This window comes from Pelodiscus sinensis, chromosome 1 (assembly GCF_049634645.1).
Source record: "Pelodiscus sinensis isolate JC-2024 chromosome 1, ASM4963464v1, whole genome shotgun sequence".
NCBI classification, from domain to species: domain Eukaryota; kingdom Metazoa; phylum Chordata; order Testudines; family Trionychidae; genus Pelodiscus; species Pelodiscus sinensis.
The window spans coordinates 80,266,977-80,286,459 of record NC_134711.1 but is presented as its reverse complement, the minus strand read 5'-3'; the positions used below and the strand labels follow the sequence as shown (position 1 = coordinate 80,286,459).

Genomic DNA, 19,483 nt, shown 5'->3' with positions numbered 1-19,483 from the left:
CTCTTGCCGGGATCAGGCTGGCGGCTCCCGGGAGCTTGCCCTGGACCGCAAGAGGCGGGCACCTTCCTGGGCTAGTGCGGACATCGTGGACCTCGTCCACGATCTCCGCACTAGGCACAGGAAAGTGGCCGTCTAGGGCAGGAGAGCTGCCAGCCTGGCCACCCAGGACCAGGTGTGCATGAAAATCAAGGGGGTCCACTGAGACCCCCGACACTGAGCCCTGAGCTTACAATGGCCGTACTGGGTCAGACCAAAGGTCCATCTAGCCCAGTAGCCTGTCTGCCGACAGCGGCCAACCCTAGGGACCCTGGAGGGGATGGACCGAAGACAATGACCAAGCCATTTGTCTCGTGCCATCCCTCTCCAGCCTTCCACAAACTTTGGGCAGGGACACCACTCCTACCCTCTGGCTAAGACTGCTCCATGGACCCAACCTCCATGACTTGATCTCACTTCCCTTTAAACTCTGTTCTAGTTGTAGCCTTCACAGCCTCCTGCAGCAAGGAGTTCCACAGGTTAACTATTTGCTTTGTCAACAACAACTTTCTCTTACTAGTTTGAAGCCTGCTACCCATTCCTTTCCTTTGGTGTCCTCTAGTCCTTCTTGATGGGAACTCAGGAAGAACTTTTCTGAATGCACCCTCTCCACCCAACCCCTGCTTTTAGAGACCTCTATCCTGTCCCCCCTCCGTCTCCTCTTTTCTAAGCTGAACAGTCCCAGTCTCTGTAGCCTTTCTTCATCTGGGACCTGTTCCCAACCCCTGATCATGTTAGTTGCCCTCCCCTCTCCCAGCCTTTCTCTTCCCCTCTCCCACCTCCTTTTCCCAGTCTCCCCCAGTTTTTTTCAATAAAGACAGAGTCAATGTTGGAAGAAACGTTATCTTTATTTTGTACATCAATAAGAAGGGGGGCTAGGGAAGGGTAAGTGGAAGGAGGTGAGGGAGGAATGGGGTACGAGCCCCCGATGGGGAGGACTGGGCTGGCTCTGCGGGCTTCTGGGGGTGGAAGCTCTCCTGCAGCCCCCCAATTACTCCCTCTCCCCAGATGGCAGCCTGCGGCAAGTGCAGCCGGGCTGATGGCCGAGTGGTGTGATGTGCCCAGTGTGGGCACTCAGGGCACTCCAAGCCAGAACTTCTTTGCAAGCGGGGCACCCCTTAGAACTGTCTGTCCGGGGTGGGGGTCGGGACCCTTTAAGCGCAGCCCTCGGCTAGCCTGAGACAGCATCTCCATGCTCTAAGTCCTCCTTTTATGCCCTGCCGGCACTGCTTCCGGCCATCCTTAAGCCCTGTTCAGAGTCCACTCAATGTGGACTTACTAGTTCGAACTAGCAAAACGCTAGTTCGAACTAGTTTTTAGTTCTAGATGCGTTAGTTCGAACTAGCTTAGTTCGAATTAACTAATTCGAACTAAGTTAGTTCGAACTAACTTTGTAGTGTAGACATACCCCTGGTTACCATCAGCTGGAAGATCCGGCCAATGGAGTAGATAATAGTTAATACTGAAACAGTTCTATTGACTTAGGGCCAGATTGTGTCCAACCAACACAGATGCATGGAGCTACCTCTTCCTCTTCCTCCCATGCACCTGTGCAGGGGCCCTGCTCCTTCCTGTTGTCCCACAAAGACAGGAGATACTTGAAAGGAGCCAGGGAGAGAAGGGATGCATAAAAGGTTCCAGCTCCTCAGTGGGCAACACATTCTGCACCCTCCAGCGCTACCTGAGAGATCCTACAAAGGACGCAGCCAGAATTTCTTCTGGGGACAGCAACTGCCATAGGGTCTCCTCTGTGCCTGCACAGCAAACAGGGTGCCAAATTAAGGCACAATCAAACTCTGAGCTAGTGTTTGCAGCATGTGATTTGGCTGCTGCCCACGGCTTGAAACAGATGGTGGAAAAGCAATAAGGTTGGCATGCTCTATAATTTAGATAACTAGGCTATAACAGGCAATGCGTTGAACAGCACAAACAGCACCATCATGATGAAATGACATTTCTAGCAATGAAAAGGAGAAGTTACAATAATACTCTATTTTTTCTTACAATTTTCTCTTTGCACAACATTTTAGCTAATGCAAAAGCCATGCCTACCTTGCCATGAAAGCACTTATGGGGCAAGGGAAAGGGGACGGAGGGGTGGGGGGGAAAACTACGTCCTTGCAACAGTATTGATTGTTGATGCTACCACTGTGCATTTCATAGACAAGACAGAATTTCAGAGGCACCATTTAATGAAGTGATAGAGTGGAAGGTTTTTCCTTTACAGATAACAAAACAAACAATCTTTATTGACTGGAAACATTAGTTTCATTATTACGGCTATCTTGATCAAAGTTTTGCTTCCTGGGATTAAGTTTTGTATTTTCTGAGAAATGTATTTTCTGAGAAATGTTCTTTGCAATGTTTGGTCTTCACCCTCTATGAGCAAAAGGCACACTAACCATGAATCCAAGGTATATATTTAAGACCCCATATTCTTTGCAGCAAGGTGCTCGTATCTTGGGGCACTTGGGGTATGTCTAGACTACATGGCTCTGTCGCCAGAGCTATGTAGATTAGTTTACTAGACATACCCAAATGAAGCGGCGATTTAAATAATCACCACTTCATTTAAATTAAAATGGTTGCCGCGCTGAGCCAGTCAGCTGTTTGTCGGCTCAGCGCGCTAGTCTGGACGCTCCATGGTCGACATCAAAGGCATTTGTCGACCACCCTGGTAAACCACGAGGCATAACGGGGCGGTCGACAAATGCCTTTGATGTCGACCACGGAGCGTCCAGACTAGCGCGCTGAGCCGTCAAACAGCTGATTGGCTCAGCGCGGCAGCCATTTTAATTTAAATGAAGCGGCGATTATTTAAATTGCCGCTTCATTTGGGTATGTTTAGTAAACTAATCTACATGGCTCTGGTGACAGAGCCATGTAGTCTAGACATACCTTCAGAGACCTGGTCTGCACAGGGGTGTTATTTCAAAATAACAAGCAAGGTGTCCACACTACCAAGCCTGTTATTTCAAAATCATAACTCCTGCTTTCCTTGGGGAATAAACTTATTTCAAAATAACATCCGAAATAACTATTTTGAAATAATTTCTTAGTGTAGACATGCCCAGATGGTAAATGCTATACCATCTTCAAGTACATTTGAAAAAAAAAAAAAAGAATTCTTTAAATAGGCACATGAATTCATAGAAGCCCCACTCTTATCTGAATATTAAATTTAATGTATGTGTCCACACCGATTCTATTGCCAAAGTGTCACTCAGTCAACAACCCAATAAGGTGCACAGAGTAGAGCAGTGGTCTCCAAACTTTTTACACCCAAGATCACTTTTTAAATGTGAGGGCAAGCCAAGATCTACCTCGAGACGCCACCTCTTCAGGTCCCCGCCCCGCTCTGTTCCCCTCCTCTTCATCACTTGCTATCCCCAGCCCTTACTCACACTCACTGGGTTGAGACAGGAGATGCAGGTTCTGGGGTGGGAATGAGGGATTTGGGAATGGGAAGGGATGAGAGGTGCAAGCTCTGGGAGGGAATTTGGGTGCAAAAGAAGGTGGAGAGGGGGATGCTGGCTAGGAGACGGGGCTCCAGGCTGGAGTATGTTGGGGTTAGAATGCTGAGCAAGCCGCAGGCCTGTGGATGTGGGGGTGCAGGAGTTTGGGTTGGGCTTTATGAGGGGTTCAGGCGGGGGGCTGGGGTATATGAGGGGCTCAGGACACAGTTTTGAGATGTATGAATGGCACAGTAGTGTTGTGGCAGAAGACTGGGGACGTGGGGGGTACAGGAGTCTGGGAATGTGGGAGGCTCAGGGCAGGGGGGTTCAAGTGTATGATGGGCTCAGGGTTGGGGGTCTGTGAGGGTACAAGGATTTTATGATGCTACGGCCAGATGGGGGCTTGTTGGCCAGGCTTCATTTTTAAATAAAATATTATTTTAACACGAAACATTTCAACATTGTCTTTATTTATTAGAGGGGCAGGGAACCTGTTTTGGGTCAGGGGCCACTGACCCACAGAAAAATCTGTCAGGGACCATACAAGTGAGATGCAAAAAAACCAACCCAGACTAAAAAACCCCCAAGCCTCACTGACGTGGCCCCAACTGAGAGACCCCACTCCACTGGCACTCCAGCCCAATGGGGAGGGTAGGTAGGACTGAGGTTCAAGGCTTCAGGCCAGATTAATTCTTCTGGGGTTCCTGGGTTAGTGGTTTTTAAGGGCCATTCTACGCTCTGAGGTGGGGCCAAAAATGAGGGATCCAGTGTGCATGACAGGGCTGCCAGTGAGTGGCGCAGATATCAGGGTGCAGAATCTGGGTGGAAAGTTGGGTATAAGAGCAAGATGGGGTTAGGTGTCTGGCCAGGAGGGAGGGGGAAGGAGCAGGGGAGTGTCTGGCCAGGGAGTGGCAGCAGGGTCCTGGTGGGAGTCTGGCCTGGGCCAGGGTGCTGGTGGGCATTTGGCCAGGGACCAGTAGCAGCTCAGCTGGTACCTAGGGGTCTCCAGGGACAAGGAGCTCTGGGGCAGGATCTGCAGGTAGCACTGGAAGCAGCACAAGTGCGTCTTCTTTACGGAATTCAGCCACTCCTGATCCTGCGCTACCATCTTAACTATTCCCCCTTCCCTCAGGAGCATGGGGAAGGAAGGAAGACAAGAAAGGGCACACACACTGCTGTGGGCAGGGGAGGAGCAGGCACTTCCTTCCCTGTGCTGCCTTCCTCCCTTCCTTCCTGTGGTGGTGGTGGTGGGGGGAAGTCCCGAGGCTCCGTGCCAGATCTCATTCTGGAGCAGATGCAGAACAGTGGAACATGCTCCCCAGTCTGCAGGAAGCTGGTGCTAGCTCCATTTTTGCAGGAGGCTGTAGTGCCAGCATGGGCTCCTTGTTGGAGGTAGGAGGGAACAAGGGGGTCTAGGAACACTGCCTCGCCATCGACTGACAGTGCCTCTGCGATTGACTGGTTGGTGACCATGGCTCTAAGACATTTAACTGCTTTTATATTTTAGACTGAAGGAATTCACCAAATGGAGGCCATTTTAGAACAGATCTTTAAACAGTCAAGTTATGAGGGACCCTATCAATCAGAAGTTAATCCATTTTAATGCAATTTTTAAACCATTTCAGGTTCTGCCCTGACACCACTTATCACTTCATGATTTTGCAGTCAGATCTCCTAATCTTTACAAGTTGTTTCTCTCTCTCCAGTGGCTGTGTAAAAGCGCTACACCCACAGGCTGTATGGATAACTAGCAAACCACACAGGGAAACTGACAATACACAGAGTGACTCCAAATGCACAAAATACACACAAACCCTAAATCTTTCAATTTTAATCATTTTAGTTGTTGCTTGTAACTATAATAGGTAAACTATGTCCGGAGAAAAGTGTGACTTCAACTGGCATTTCCCCTCCAGTTCTACTTCTATCCTAGTACATACACAATCAGCAAACACCTAGCCACACAGCTTCTCTTTAGCAAAATTACATGCATGCAGAAATAAGGTGTTAAAAACAACCAACATTAGGAACTGTGTTTTGAGTTACAATTTCCAATGTCTTTAGCAATGCAGAACTGGTGTGGGAAATGTAGAACAAGATTCACACACACATACCCTAATTGATTTGACAGGAGCATATATTTAAAACAAATTCCATTTGCACTTAGGAAAGGCACAAATGTCATATTCAAGCAATCAATAGTACATTGGTTCTAGTGGATTATCTTGCCTCAGAATCTGGATTGCTTGCTGTTTATCATTACTGTATGCTTATGGCAACAGTGAAGGTCCCATCCTCCCTACGTAGAAATAACCAATGTATTGAGTACATATGCAGACTTTCCAAGCAAGTTGGGACAAATGAGGTTGGGCCAGAGGTTCTAAATCTACAGATGCTTCAAGATCTTCTTGTAGCTTAGGAAAGTGGCCCTCAAACTTTCCTGACAATTAGGGGTCCGATTGGTCTTCTTACCCCACATTTCATATCACTTGCTCACAATAGACAAAATGCAAGAGTGTCATAGCACATTATTACTGAAAAATTGCTTACTTTCTCAATTTTGCCATGCAATTGTAAGAAATTGTTTAGAGTATAAATATTGTACTTACATTGCAGTGGACAGTATGTAAAGTCATATAAACATGTCATTATCTGTAAAAAGCATCACTAGTGCTTTTTATGTAGTCTGTTGTAAAGCTAGGCAAATATCTAGCTGAGTTGTTGGACCCCCGGAAGGCCTCTGTGTATCCCCAGAGAGTTACGTACTCCTGGTTGAGAACCTCTGGCTTCAGGGACCCATGGGAGGTAGGGGGGCATCTGTAGGGTAGCCCCTTGCCTCTGCACTGTGCTCAGCCAACTGCAAGCCATAAGCAGCATCTCTCCTACTGAAAACCTAGAACTCTACAAATAAGACTGTCCAACTGTATTCCCAAGCCTTCCAGTTTCAGTATACTCAACTATTTCTTCTCAACCCCCTCCTAACTCTTCCTTTATCACTGCTACACATTTTACCAATATGGTACAGGATGGAATTGTATCACTTTTTAAAAAGATGAGAAGTAAAGAAATCAGGGTTCAACTGGGAAGTGTTGGCTTGACTTACAGCTGAATGTGCAGGCACTAAGAGCCAGCCTAATAATATGAGCACTAGTGTCATTTTCATGTCATCTTTGTTGGAGTCATTGGCATTGCTTCAGATTTACACTAGGATAAATAAAAATGTGGCTCAAAGCTTCAGTTTCTATTTGACACTGATACCATATATATTTGTACTCGCTGGTACAAGATTAATCAAGCTTGTGATGCTTCTTCAGGAAGGTAGCTACACCAAGATCTTGTTCATAATCAATATGTTATATAACCCCCATGATAGATGTTCAATAACAGACTTCTAGCATTGCTGCACTGAAAATCCATGCCTCCCTTATGACACACCTGAGGACTAATAATGCTCAATACACAGATGTAACATCTCATTGCTTGCTTAGCCATAGCCAGTCCAATTAGCACCATGATATACTGTGTGGGAGGGAAAGTTATGTACAAACCATGACTTTAAACAGTTTTTCTCAGTGTGCCCTGCAGAGGAAGGATTAGTGTTGGTGTGTAAACTGCATTCCCTCCTTCCCCACCATTATGACTCATCAGATCCACTGGTGTAAAAGTAGGAATTTTACTTAACTGCAAGTTCAGCATGCTTGTTCTTCAGGTCAATCTTCTCTTTTCTAAGAATCTACACAGCAAAAAAATATAATGGATGCCTATTCTTGCTGGTTCCTTAGGCACTGCTGGAATAAACATGACTAATAATTCAAAAGACAATTGGAATCACACTCTTTCACCTGGTTTTTGTTAACCTTAAGACCCCTAGCATCGGCCTCACCTGTGTGTGAATTTAAAGTCATCCCACATGACCTAAAAAGAGCTGCAGACCTTTATATGAACCTGGGCACTGATTTGAGTTTAATAACAAAGCCCAACAGCAGGTGAGCTTAAGTAGTTTAAGACTCTAGTTAGGACTTCAGATAGGGAACAAGCAGCAACAAAGAGCCAACAATTCTTCTTTGTAGGCATGTGTTACTGGGTTAAAAAAAAAAATAAAGAGTGCACCTGGTGCCACCAAAATTGAGATAATTACAGGCAGAATTATTTCTAAGGAGAAAGCAAATCCCATCCTCAGGGTAATTCCATTAGCCGCAGGACAGTTATAAAAGGGATTATTTAAAATCAGAATGCTTTTATGTTTTCCATAGTAAGACAGCTGCTCTTAAACAGTAGATCACATGAAATGTGCTCCTCCTGAAAGCCTTTAGAGACCTGCTTCTTTCATACAGAAATTTTGATTTTCACCAGCTGGCAATTCCTTTGGAAAAACAAAGTGATATGCTGCAATGGAATTGGGAAAGTAATTCAAACTAATCATTTTGGGATATATTTTGCTTCTCTTTTTATGAATTATTCTGTGGATTTTGCAATATTCTGTAATTTGCTGGGCTCTTCTAAATATTTGGAAAATAGTTCTTGTTCTGTAGCTTGTTCGTGAATAGTTTATTATAAGTAATTGGATTTCAAAATGAAAACTATTCTGGTTAGAAACAAAGCGGATCAAAGCTGTTCGCTGTCTTGGACTCTGGTTTCTAGAGCAAGCTTTCATGTGCACAAAATCAAGATTAACTTTCATTGAATATTTCAAATTTCACTGGGCCAGAAAAAATTCCCTCCGGTAAACTCACTTCAAAAATATTTTTTGAAAATGGAACACAAATGCAGTGCAAACTTAATCTAAGTAAATTCATTAAAACAATTCAAAAAGAAAGAGTGGGGTATTTTTTTAGCACGGTATTTATTTGCTCACTGGTAGTAGCAGCTTTAAAAAAAATCTCATCTCAGAACAGAAATATATCCCCCAAAAACTTGTACTTAAAGGCATACTAATAGGCTGCGTCTACACTGGCATGATTTTGCGCAAATACTTTTAACAGAAAAGTTTTTCTGTTAAAAGTATTTGTGCAAGAGAGCGTCTACAGTGGCATGTGCTTTTGCGCAAAAGCATATGTGCCAGTGTAGATGCTCTCTTGTGCAAGAAAGCTGCAATGGCTATTTTTGCCATCGGGCTTTCTTGCGCAATAAATTAACATTGCCTGTCTACACTGGCCTCTTGCGCAAGAATACTTGTGCAAGAGGGCTTATCCCTGAGCGGGAGCTTCAGAGTATTTGCGCAAGAAGCACTGATTTCGTACATTAGAACGTTGGTGTTCTTGCGCAAATATTCGTGGCCAGTGTAGACAGGTGGCAAGAATTTGTGCAAAAGCAGCTGCTTTTGCACAAAATCTTGCCAATGTAGACACAATCAGGCCCACTGACAGGACAGTGGCAGCAGACAGAGTTCAAATTCCCTTTGAATTGCTGCTCAACACTGCTCTGAGGACTTGGAAGGGTGTGTGTGCCATGGTCTGGATAATGCTAAGGGCTGGTTGTCCTCACCCCAAAGCCCCCCCCTCCCCACATGCACCTTAGCCTGAGGGCCACTATGGCTATTAGCCCCACTGGAAACAACTTTATAAAAAGCTCAGTTCCACACTGGGAAAGGTTTTCAGGCTACAGCCTCTTTTTTATTCACCATGGGCTGTCTCCGCCCTCTCTTGCTGTGATAAAGCACAAGGGGAAAGAACACAGGCAGCAAGAGAGGAACCAAGAACTGAAGCGAACCTTGATATTAAAGCATCCCAGAGCTAACTGAGGTCCAGGAAAGAGCAAGCCAAGGTGTGAAATACCAACTTTGCCCAGTACATGCCCAAACTATGAAGCTGAAATTAGAGAGCCACATATTGGATTTATGAGGAGCCGTAACCCGACACCAACTCTTGGAAGTCAAGTAGGTGGGAGGGCAGTCAATTTATCATTAGGACATTTATTGGTATCCTGATAGCTGCAACAAAACCCAATGTTTGGCTTGCAGCTCTCCTAAATTTTACACAATATTTTATTTTAAATCTCAGCTCTACCAGTCCTGAGGAAGCTTCCTATTGGACACATTAAGGGCAATCTTTCTGACATTTCAGGGGTACCATAAATCTTGTTCCTATTGCAAGTTTTATCATGCATTAATCTGAGGATAGAGAATGAGCAGAAAGCTTTATAGGGAATAATCATAATTGTTCAATTGTATGCTATTCCTTTTGACAAATACTATTTTGAATCCAAGTTTGAGTAATTCCAAGAATTCCAACCCACAGCATATAAATACTCTGAAAATACTCATTTTGAACACACCAGACGTGACTGCCGAGGGCATGTATACCATCTGCACTCTAAAAAGCTGGAGCGCAGCCCACATTTGCAAGTGATAATTGCAGTTTGTATGGAGTTGATAAAAATAAGTATGTTCTAATAGGACCAAAAAAATTGCTATTACCATGGAAACCATATTGTCAAAGTCAAAAACCATGACATCTTTGTGGCAAATTTTTGATGGGCATGGAAAAAACTCAAAAGTACACCGTGGTTTTTTTTAAAATGTGTGCTGCCACCACTGCCAGCACCTGACTCACCAGGAAGGTATGCCTGTTTCCTGGCACGGAGAATTTTTAGATTGCAAAATTTTGGTGACAAAATTAATGTTGGCACACAGAAGTCTCCAAAAAAATAAAGCCACTAAAGTGTGTTTACACTAGCTCCCGATCATGGCCACATTTTTAGCTCCTCCGCAGACAGTCTGAGCAATGCATGGTGGGTATGCATCCCACAGTGCCTAACAATTCCTTCTTTCAGTAGGTACCGTGAGAACATGGAACAGAGCGCAGTGCAACTTGGGAAAACATAAAACATCCTGTCAAGAACCATTTTGTTTCCAAGCCCTTCAGGGCGTTTCACTCCTAGCCATTTGTAAAACTGCCACTCTTTGCTGTGCATGCTAGCATTGGCTGTGGGAAATCATGGATCCCACATTTCTATGCCAAAGTGATGTGTAACTTGTTTGTACCTGTATCCTGGAGGGGATGTCTTTGTCCAGCCTAGGGGGCAGTGGGACCGCCCACTGAATGAGTTGGTCCATTGTCAGGTAGTACATATGCGTAGTAGTTTGGTAGAATCTACTGACATTTATTACTGTACTTCATTTAACAATAAATCTGACCAGGCACCTTCAGTCCTTACCTGATTTTTGTGGTCTTTGGGGGCTCTTTTGGAGTCTGCTTTGGTGGCTATTTGCGCAAGCCAACACGGGACACAGAGGAACATATGCATGTAGCCAAACAGTTATCACTGACGGAGCAGGAGACCTGTCAGGAATTCACCCCAGTGAATCCTGTTTACTACAAGAGGCATCTTTCATTTCTCTTTCCCATCTCTCCTCCTTTCTCTGTGCTTGAATTGAGGAATGATTCAAAACGTCCATACAATTGCCCCCCTATTTTGCCTCAGTTTTCTCCTCAGTTGATCCAGTCTATCAGCGGGAAAAGTTTTCTGAGTTGTCAAGGGCTCCTCTGCAACCTTGTTTACATTTCAAAATAAGGTTGAATTGATTCAAGTTGATATATATTTTTAGCACCCAGTTTTGTAAAGTTGAAGGTGAATGTCACCACTGTGTGCAAGACTTTGACACAGTGCATCCCCAGTAGGTTGGCTACCGTCAACTTTGATAGTGGTGCATTGTGGGTAGCTAACCCACAGTTCCTGCTGCCCCTTTGTGTTTTGGGTTATGCTCACACTGCCCAATGGGATCAAAACGGTTCAGTAGGTGGTTCTGGGTACATGTTTTCAACATCCCATAATATGCTCATCTCCTCTCTCCCCCCTGCTTGAAAGCAACGGCAGTCTTTTTGTGCCCTTTTTTCCCTGGGTATCTGTGCAGATGCCATAGCAGGATAAGCATGGAATACATTCAGCAGCAACGTGCTATGGCATTCATAGCAAACATCTTGCACTTTATGCTGCAGTACGTCCAGAGTCTATCCAGGACCCACCAGAACGAGGAAGAATCTGAGGAGGCCATGAAAAGACTGTTGCGTGAAACACATAAGTGATGGTGGCATTCGATCCTATTGACTCAGTAGGATGCTGATTCTGGTGCCATGAGACAAGCACAGACTGGTGGAACCTCACAGTTATAAAGCTACGGAACAATCAGCCGTGGCTGCAAAACTTTCACATGCATAAGGATGCTGTCACAGAAGTTTGCAAATTGCTTCTCCTGCACTAAAGCACTGCTACACCAGGATGAGACTTGCTTTGACAGGGGAGAAGCAAGTGGCAATAGCTCTGTGGATACTTGCAATGCCAGACATCTCCTGGTCAGTTGGGAATCAATGTAGAGTGGGGAAACCTGCAGTGGGGGCTACTGGGATCAAAGTAGCCCAGGCAAATCAATATCCTTCTGCTACAAAGGATAGTGACTTTAGGGAATGCGCAGGATAGAGTGGATGATTTGCCACATTAGGGTTCCCTAACTGTGGTAGGGTGATAGCTGGTATGCACATCCCTGTCTTTGAACATGACCACCTTGTGAAAGAGTACATAAACCCCCAGGGGTATGTCTCAATTGTGTTGCATGTGCTAGTGGATCCCAAGGGCCACTTCACTGACATCAGCACAGGCTAGTCGGGAACGGTGTATGATGTGCACATCTCTAAGAGCTCCAGTCTCTTAAGAAAGCTTCAAGATGGAACTTTCTTCCCAGACCAGAAAATTACCATTGGAGGCATTGAAATGTCAATACCTATCCTTGGAGACCCAACTCACCCTTTCCTCCCGTGACTCATGAAGCTGTACACAGGTAGCCTGGACTGCAGTAAGGAGAAGTTCAACTACAGGCTGAGCCAGTGCAGAATGGGGGTACAGTGTGCTTTTGGGCATTTAAAGGGAAGATTTCACAGTTTGACTAGATTAGACCTCAGCAAAAGTAACTTTCCCATTGTTGTGACAGCCTGCTGTGAGCTCCATAATTTCTTTGAGAGTAAGGGGGGAAATTTGATGCCAGGGTGGGTGGCCAAGGCACAGTGTCTAGCCACTGATTATGAGCAGCCAGATGTCAGGGCAATAAAGAGAGTACATCAAGGGGCACTGTAAATCACTGAGGCTTTGAAAAACAGCTTTGTGAACGACTAGATAGCAATATGACAGTCATGTGTGTTGCTCTTAATGAGGTACCCCTTGCCTGTGAACACCCCTCCCCTACCAGCAGGCAACACAAGCAGTAAAGAGACTGTTGTTGAGAAATTATGCATTTTTATTTAGGGAACACAGGGAAGCAGGGACAGAAAAGGAGTTGTGGGACACATCCCAGGACTCTGAGTGTGAATCAGCCCTTGATCTCCCCTGTCTCACATCCTAGGGCCCCTGAGAGGAGGCGGCTCTGGATGTTGAAGAGGAAGAAATGATGGTCATCATGCACTGGAGGGAGTGTCTGTGCATCTGGCTCTCTGGTGAGTCTACTGTGTGCATCATCAGCTCCCCCATGACTGTCGTAACATTCTGCTGTGTCTTCACCTCATGTTCCTTGCTCACTTTTCTGTCCTCGTGCTCTGCTTGCATCTCCTGTGGCAGCATTTTTCCTCTACCTCACTTAATGGTGCCCTGTCCAAGTGGGTGCATTTGCTCATTGAACAGGTTATCCCTAGTACATTTTTGCTTTCGGATTGGCTCGCTATTGCACCCACTGTAACAAAAAGCGAAGGGCAGACTTTACAGCAGATACACTATGGAGTGCAGAACCTAGTCTCTTCGCATAACGGGACATCTGTCCAAGACAACAGGCATGGGTTAGTTACAAGACCAAAGTTATACTTTTAAGCACTCATTATGCAGCAGGTTCACCACTGAGATCTGAGAGCAGCTGGACAGGTCAGGGCTTAGTCTTTTGCTTTTGCTGTGAAGGCATGTGTGACACAGCGCTTGCGAACAGCAGCTCGGCAAGGATCTGTGTTTGCAAAGGGGGGACCACAGTGGTCTGGCGGCAGGGCAGGGACCCATGCAGACACCAAGGAGCCTGCGGGTGGGAGGAGGCGGTGGTCCGGGCATGATAGAAAGACAGGGACTCCCGTTGACATCAAGGATCCAGGGAAAAGGAGAGCTGGGTGTGACAGTAGGACAGGGGTTCATGTAGAACTTGCAGGCTCAGGGCTCACACAGAAACTGAAGAGCCTGCAGGGGAAGAGGGTCTGGGCATACAGGAAAAGGAATTTAAAGTTCCCAGAGCTTGCAAGGGGATGGGTTGCTGTATTCCTAGTTGCAGTGCAGTGGAGTTCAAAGTGCTGCCCAGAGTGGCTTCTTAGGCATAGTGGGAAACATCCTGGAGTTCAATATAGGAAGAAAAAAAAAAAAAAGCAAGCTTCCTGTGGTACACACTGCATGATTGCCAACAGTAAAGGGAGGAGGAGAGGAAAAAATCCCCCAGAGGTGGAAGTTTTGTGTCACCAAAACTGGATTTTTTTTTAAACTTGTGTTGTGTAGCAGTGTAAATGCTACCACAGTTTTTTGCCCAAAAGGGGGTTTTGGCAACAAAATGTTCCAGTGTAGACATGCCCTTAGAGTTCTGAATTTATCAAGAAACACTACACAAGAACCATTACTATACACTGTGAACAAACTAGCCATTTTGATAATCTCTATACTCAGTCATCTCTTTTCTCTCCCAATACTGTTTGCCACAATGAACAGCAGACTGCGAGTTCCTCAGAAAAACAAAGTGGGTTAAGTGATACTAGATGGGTGAAGTTAATCCAATAAAAAGTCTCATCTCCTAGGGCAGGGGTGGGTGAAAGGGCCTCCGTGGGCCAGATCTGGCCCGCCAAGCAGGTAGCCAATTAAGGTCTGGGGGCAGGGGAGCACCTGAAGCCTTCTCCGCTCTGCCCCCTCCTGCGAGCAGTGCACGGCGGGGGCAGAGCAGAGAAGGCTTTGCACGCTTCCCCGCCCCCAGGCCTTAACTGGCCTGGGGATGGGGAGTGCATGAAGCCTCCTCCCACCCTGCCAGGAGCACGTGGTGCTATTCACAGGGCTGGGGGGAGGGAGAGAGCGGAGGAGGTTTTGTGCGCTCCCCTGCCCCCAGGCCAATCAGGGCCTAGGGGTAGGAGAGCTGCATGAAACTTTTTTCGCCCTGCCCCGGCCTTGCAAAGAGCCGGTGGCACTTCAAAACGCAGGGCGGGAGGATGCTTCGTGCGCCTGGGGGTGGGGAAGCGTGCCTAGTGGGAAGGGGGGGCAAAGGGACTCCCCCACCAGATTGGTCTGGGGGTGGGGTATCCCCACCCCTTCCCATTTAGGCTCCATCCCTTCCTGTGTAGGCCACGCCCCTTCCGGAGTGGTCCGGGCTACTTCAAAAAGTTTTGAAGTGGCCCCCAGGCAAAAATTATTGCCCACCCCTGTCCTAGGGCCAGCACAGCTACTGACAACACCACCATTGCACGCTAGGTTCTGGCAAACAATGCAAATTCTGCTGGTATAGCATTATGACTTGGGCAAACATTCAGTAGGTATAAAAAATTGATGACATGGAAAACATTCAGATACTTCAAGTCTTTTTGGCTAAGACTGAAAGCTGGATGGGTTCTCTCTAAGCATTGGAATAAAAGTTTGACACACAGGTGTTCCGAGAAGAAACTGGGACTGAATTTTCAAAAGGAACAAGTGATTTTAGATACCTCTGTTTTCGGGTCCTCAGCTTAGGCAATATAAAGGGACCCAGTGTTCAGGAAGTGCTAGGAAACTGCCCTCTGAAAAATCTCCCAAATTGAGGCACATAAAATCGTGAACTTTTTAAAAAAATTATTCCCCAGATTTTGTTGCCTGGCTCCAACCACATGACCTGGGTCTGCATGGGAGGCAATGATTACAGGCCCCCATTCAGTCCAATGCTTAAGAATGTGCATAACTTTAAGCAAATCCCATAATTCAGGCTATATCTAGACCAGTGTTTCTCAACCTTTTTTTATTATAAAAGTACCCCTTTTTTAAAATATATATATATATATATGGACCCCCAGTAACTACAGTTTTCAGACACACATTTTTTTCTACCATTGCAACACATTTGTTTAAACAACTTAATCATAGCTGGGCAGGCGATTAAATGTTTGGGTGTAAAAAGTACAAAAATAATAAAGTGCTGTAAAACTTAAAACAAAAATTCAGTTTTCTCCAAATTTCAGTTGTGTTGACGACTTCTCGAGTACTCCTAAGGGTACTCATACCACTAGTTGAAAAACACTGGTCTAGATTGCAGGCTTCTTTTGGAAGAAGTTTTCTGGAAGAGATTGTCCGGAAAAACTTTTTTCGAAAGAGAGTGTCCACATTGATTGGATGCTATCTCGCATATAAGGCCACCCGGAATCAGTTCAGGCAGGGCATTAGGTGAGCAGCTGCTTCTGAGTGCTGTTGCCTAAGGCTAGCTAAGACGCATGCTTAAAGGGACCCACCCCTCCCCTTGAACAGCAGTTTCTCCACTTCTGCTGCGTGCTCGTCTACCTCTCTGAGGGACAGCAAAGCTTTATCAGTACATGCTCTGGTTACCCAGATTTTGGATGCCACAACATTCTTCTAGCCATGGAGCTGGAGCTGCCCCAGGCACGTGATGGCGCCACATGGCCATGATGCAGTTTGTGCTGCCTTCTTGGCCCTGCACAAGCTTGACACCGAGCTCATCATTGAGACCCTCTCCCTGTGTGCGGGAGCAAGACCCTGGCAACCACACCCCACAGTGCGGAGACAGTTCTGGAGGCTGGATACCCGTTCCAAATGGTGGAACCAGCTGGTTATGGAGCGGTGAGATGACCAGCAGTGGCTCCAAAACTTCTGCATGCAGAAGGCCACCGTCATGGAGCTGTGTGCCTGGCTCGCCCCTGCCCTCCGACGACGGGACACCCACCTGCAGCCCGCCATCTCCCTGGAGAAGTGGGTCGCCATCGCCGCCTGGAAGCTCGCCACTCCAGACAGTTACCGGTCAGTGGGCAACCATTTCAGTGTGGGGAAGTCCACCGTTGGGGTTCTCCTCAGGGAGGTAGGGCACTCTTGGGCTGCAGTCACTGCAGGGCGAAGAGAGGGTGAGAGTCCTGGAAAGGGGGCCCTAGGGAAAAGAGGGTGGGCTAATCCTAACCCTGAACCTCGTCCCCGGGGGTTTGTGCCATCCCACCCTCACACAGCCCCGCTGTTGGCAGGTGTGACCCCTGGGATGTTGGGTGGGGGAGGAGGGAGTAGCGGGGCACCTCCCAAGGGCTCAGGCACTCCCTCTCATTCTCTGTTTTGTGTGTTTATCTCCTTCTGCAGGTTGGGAGGGCCATCAACTCTATCCTGCTGCACAGGGTCTTCCGCCTGGAAGACCTGGACCTGATTGTGGCTGGATTTGCCACCCTGGGGTTCCCTAACTGCAGGGGAGCAATTGATGGAACCCACATCCCAATCCATGCACCACATCATCAAACCACTCAGTACATTAACAGGAAGGGCTATTTCTCCATGGTGCTGAAGGCCCTGGTCGACCACCATGGACAGTTTACAGATATTGTCATCGGGTGGTCGGGCAGGGGGCATGACACCCATGTATTTAGAATCTCCAGCCTCTACATGAAGCTGGCACATTCTTCTCCTGGTGTGACTTTGGAGTTGGGGATGTGCAGATGTCACTGTGTATCGTTGGGGTCTTGGCCTACCCCTTGATGCCATGGCTGATGAAGCCATACACCAGCCACCTGACCAATTTAATGCCCACCTCAGCCGGGCCCGCATGCTGGTCGAATGCGCCTTAGGACGCCTGAAGGCGTGGTTCAGTGCCTCCTGACCCGCCTCGACGTTGGAGAGCGCAACATCTCGGAGGTGGTGTCAGCGTGTTGTGTCCTCCTCAACACTGTGGAGAGGAAGGGGGAGGTCTTCCTACCAGGGAGGAGCGCAGAGGCCAGCTGCGAAGGGAAGACTTTCAAACAGCCGCAGACAGCTGCCACCCGCCAGGCCCATCAGTTGGGGATGCGCATCCGGGAGGTAGAGTTTCTATCAAGGACCCCAGTAACCTCTGCCTTGCTCCGCTATCCCTTTCCCACCTCAACCCCTCACTTCCCCCATCCCGAACACTCAATAAACACATCTGTTTTGATTTGAACAAAACAAACTTTGCATTTTTTTTAAAATAAAATAAGCTGCAGAAGAGGGGGCTGAGAACCTGAATGGGGGAGGGAGGCTCAGGGCTGAGAGTGGCCCAGGGGCAGCTGGAAGTGCCACCTCGAGTCTGGGGACCTCAGCGAACTTGGGATTAGGTGGGGCCTGGGACAACAGAGGGTTGGGCAGGAGGGGGTCAGGGATGGCAGGGGAGGGGACAGAGGCATAACTTGGAGGGAGGGGGATGGGCATAGCAGGGTGGCAAGAGGATGGGAGGCAGGATCAGGGACAGCAGCTGGGTGAGCCATCCTTTCCCACATGATGGCACATGTGTTGTCCCCTGCTGCACAAGCTGGTCCCACATGCGGCTCCACCACTCAGCATCCTCCCAGACCTTCTGGGCCAGGATTTGCTGCATGTCACACAGAACACCCATCTGCTGCCTCAGGAGGTTCTTATACACCCTCGTGCGTTTTCAGCTCCCCCAGGGTCAGGCGGCTGCCTTGGCTGGCGTGGATCGTCCCTCAGCGACGGTTGGTCCGGCTGTGGAGAATAAAGAGGAAGAGACAGTCAGTCATCCCTGCAGACACTGTCCCTAAGGCCGTGCCCTCCTCCGTGAACAGTGATCAACAGTCCTCGGGCCACAGGACAGAGATGTTTTGGGAGCAAGGCCATGTGTGGCCTGCACAGCAGGCCCTGTTTCACAGGGGCCCCGAGATACCCAGAGGACCATGCTGCCCGCTTCCCCCTGCCCCATCCCATGGACAAGCAGGCAAGGGAAATGCTTTGCCACAGTGGGATCCCATGGGTGCGAGAGGGGCCTGGAGCACACTGGCCTTCCATGGGGTCCGCACACACACCTGTGCTTGGCAGCGCTGTCCGCGGGAGCAGGCAGTGCCTTGCATGTACAGGCATGACCGTATGCTGTGTGCGGCACTCCTCTGTCTGTGTGGGGTTGTGCCTGTGCTTTTGTGCCCAGCCTGCTTCCAATAGAGTCTGGTGATGGGAGTGCATCCCCCCCAGGAGTCAGACGTGCGTGTGGCCTCCCCGAGCCTGTGAACAGGAGTCCAGGGTGCTCCAGGGCTGCCTCCTGTGGCTGCGTGGCACAGATTGGCACCGCACATGCTTCCACGATGTCCAGACCGAGAAGGCCAAGTGAAGATCACATCCCCATCCCCTCTGCACCCGCCTCCCCTACCGTGTGTGTGTGTGTGTGTGTGTGTGCGTGTGTAAAACTGAGAGCACTCGCCTGATGATCCCTCCCCACCATCAGAGGATGCCTGCGACACGTCCAGGCCCTGGGATACCGGCGTGAGGGTGAGGGTAACTGTACTGCAGAGCCGGCCCAAGCTATGGGCTGACCGGGCTACCGCCCGGGATGCCCCATTGTAGGAGGGCCGCACAGGGCTGCGCATGCATCACATTCCCGGGGGTGGCGCAGCACTCCCAGGGCCTGGGGCTCACGAATGGCTCAGGCCAGCCCTGCCGTACTGGCCATGTCTTCCTTCTCCTGCACCTCATGTTCCTTGTCCTCCTCCTCCTCCTCAGCGGGTGCTCCCTCTGGAGCTCCTGGAAATAGGGGCAGGAATGGGGTTCTACCCCAGAGCGAGAGCTGTGCTCCCTGGCCCTGGCATAGCTCCTTCACCTTACTCCAGACCTGTTCTAAGGTCCAGGGGAGGGTGTCCCCTCTCCACCAGGGCCTCTGCCATCCTGCTATAGATAGTGACATTTCTGCGCCGGGAGCAGAGATCCTGCAGGGTCTCCTCCTCCCCCCACAGCTCGAGGAAGGACAGTATTTCCTCTCCGGGCCAGGAGAGAGAATGCCATTTGCTGCCTGTGGTTGGGTCCTGGGAGCCCTGGTGTTGCTCCTTGTGAGGGCCAGGAGGATCTTGTGGGGCTCGTGACTGAGCCCTGGG

General features: G+C 48.3%; 3 long non-coding RNA genes across 3 annotated transcripts in view; 1 reads left to right on the top strand and 2 right to left on the bottom strand.

Annotated features, from left to right (window-relative positions):
- Nucleotides 1–7,293, bottom strand: part of LOC142830163 (uncharacterized) — a 34,350-nt gene extending 27,057 nt beyond the window's left edge. Inside the window, exon 1 of the long non-coding RNA XR_012905152.1 lies at nt 7,174–7,293. This is a non-coding gene — a long non-coding RNA (uncharacterized LOC142830163). The remainder of the gene's footprint in view (nt 1–7,173) is intronic.
- Nucleotides 7,294–9,184: 1,891 nt separating this feature from the next.
- On the top strand, nt 9,185–17,215 carry LOC142830159 (uncharacterized). Its single transcript, XR_012905149.1, has 3 exons — nt 9,185–12,913; nt 15,997–16,421; nt 16,746–17,215. It is a non-coding gene; the product is annotated as an uncharacterized LOC142830159 (long non-coding RNA).
- Nucleotides 16,374–19,483, bottom strand: part of LOC106731645 (uncharacterized) — a 72,893-nt gene continuing 69,783 nt past the window's right edge. The window contains exons 3-4 of the long non-coding RNA XR_012905150.1: nt 17,188–18,110; nt 16,374–16,504 (exon numbers count right to left, since the gene is read on the bottom strand). This is a non-coding gene — a long non-coding RNA (uncharacterized LOC106731645). The remainder of the gene's footprint in view (nt 16,505–17,187; nt 18,111–19,483) is intronic.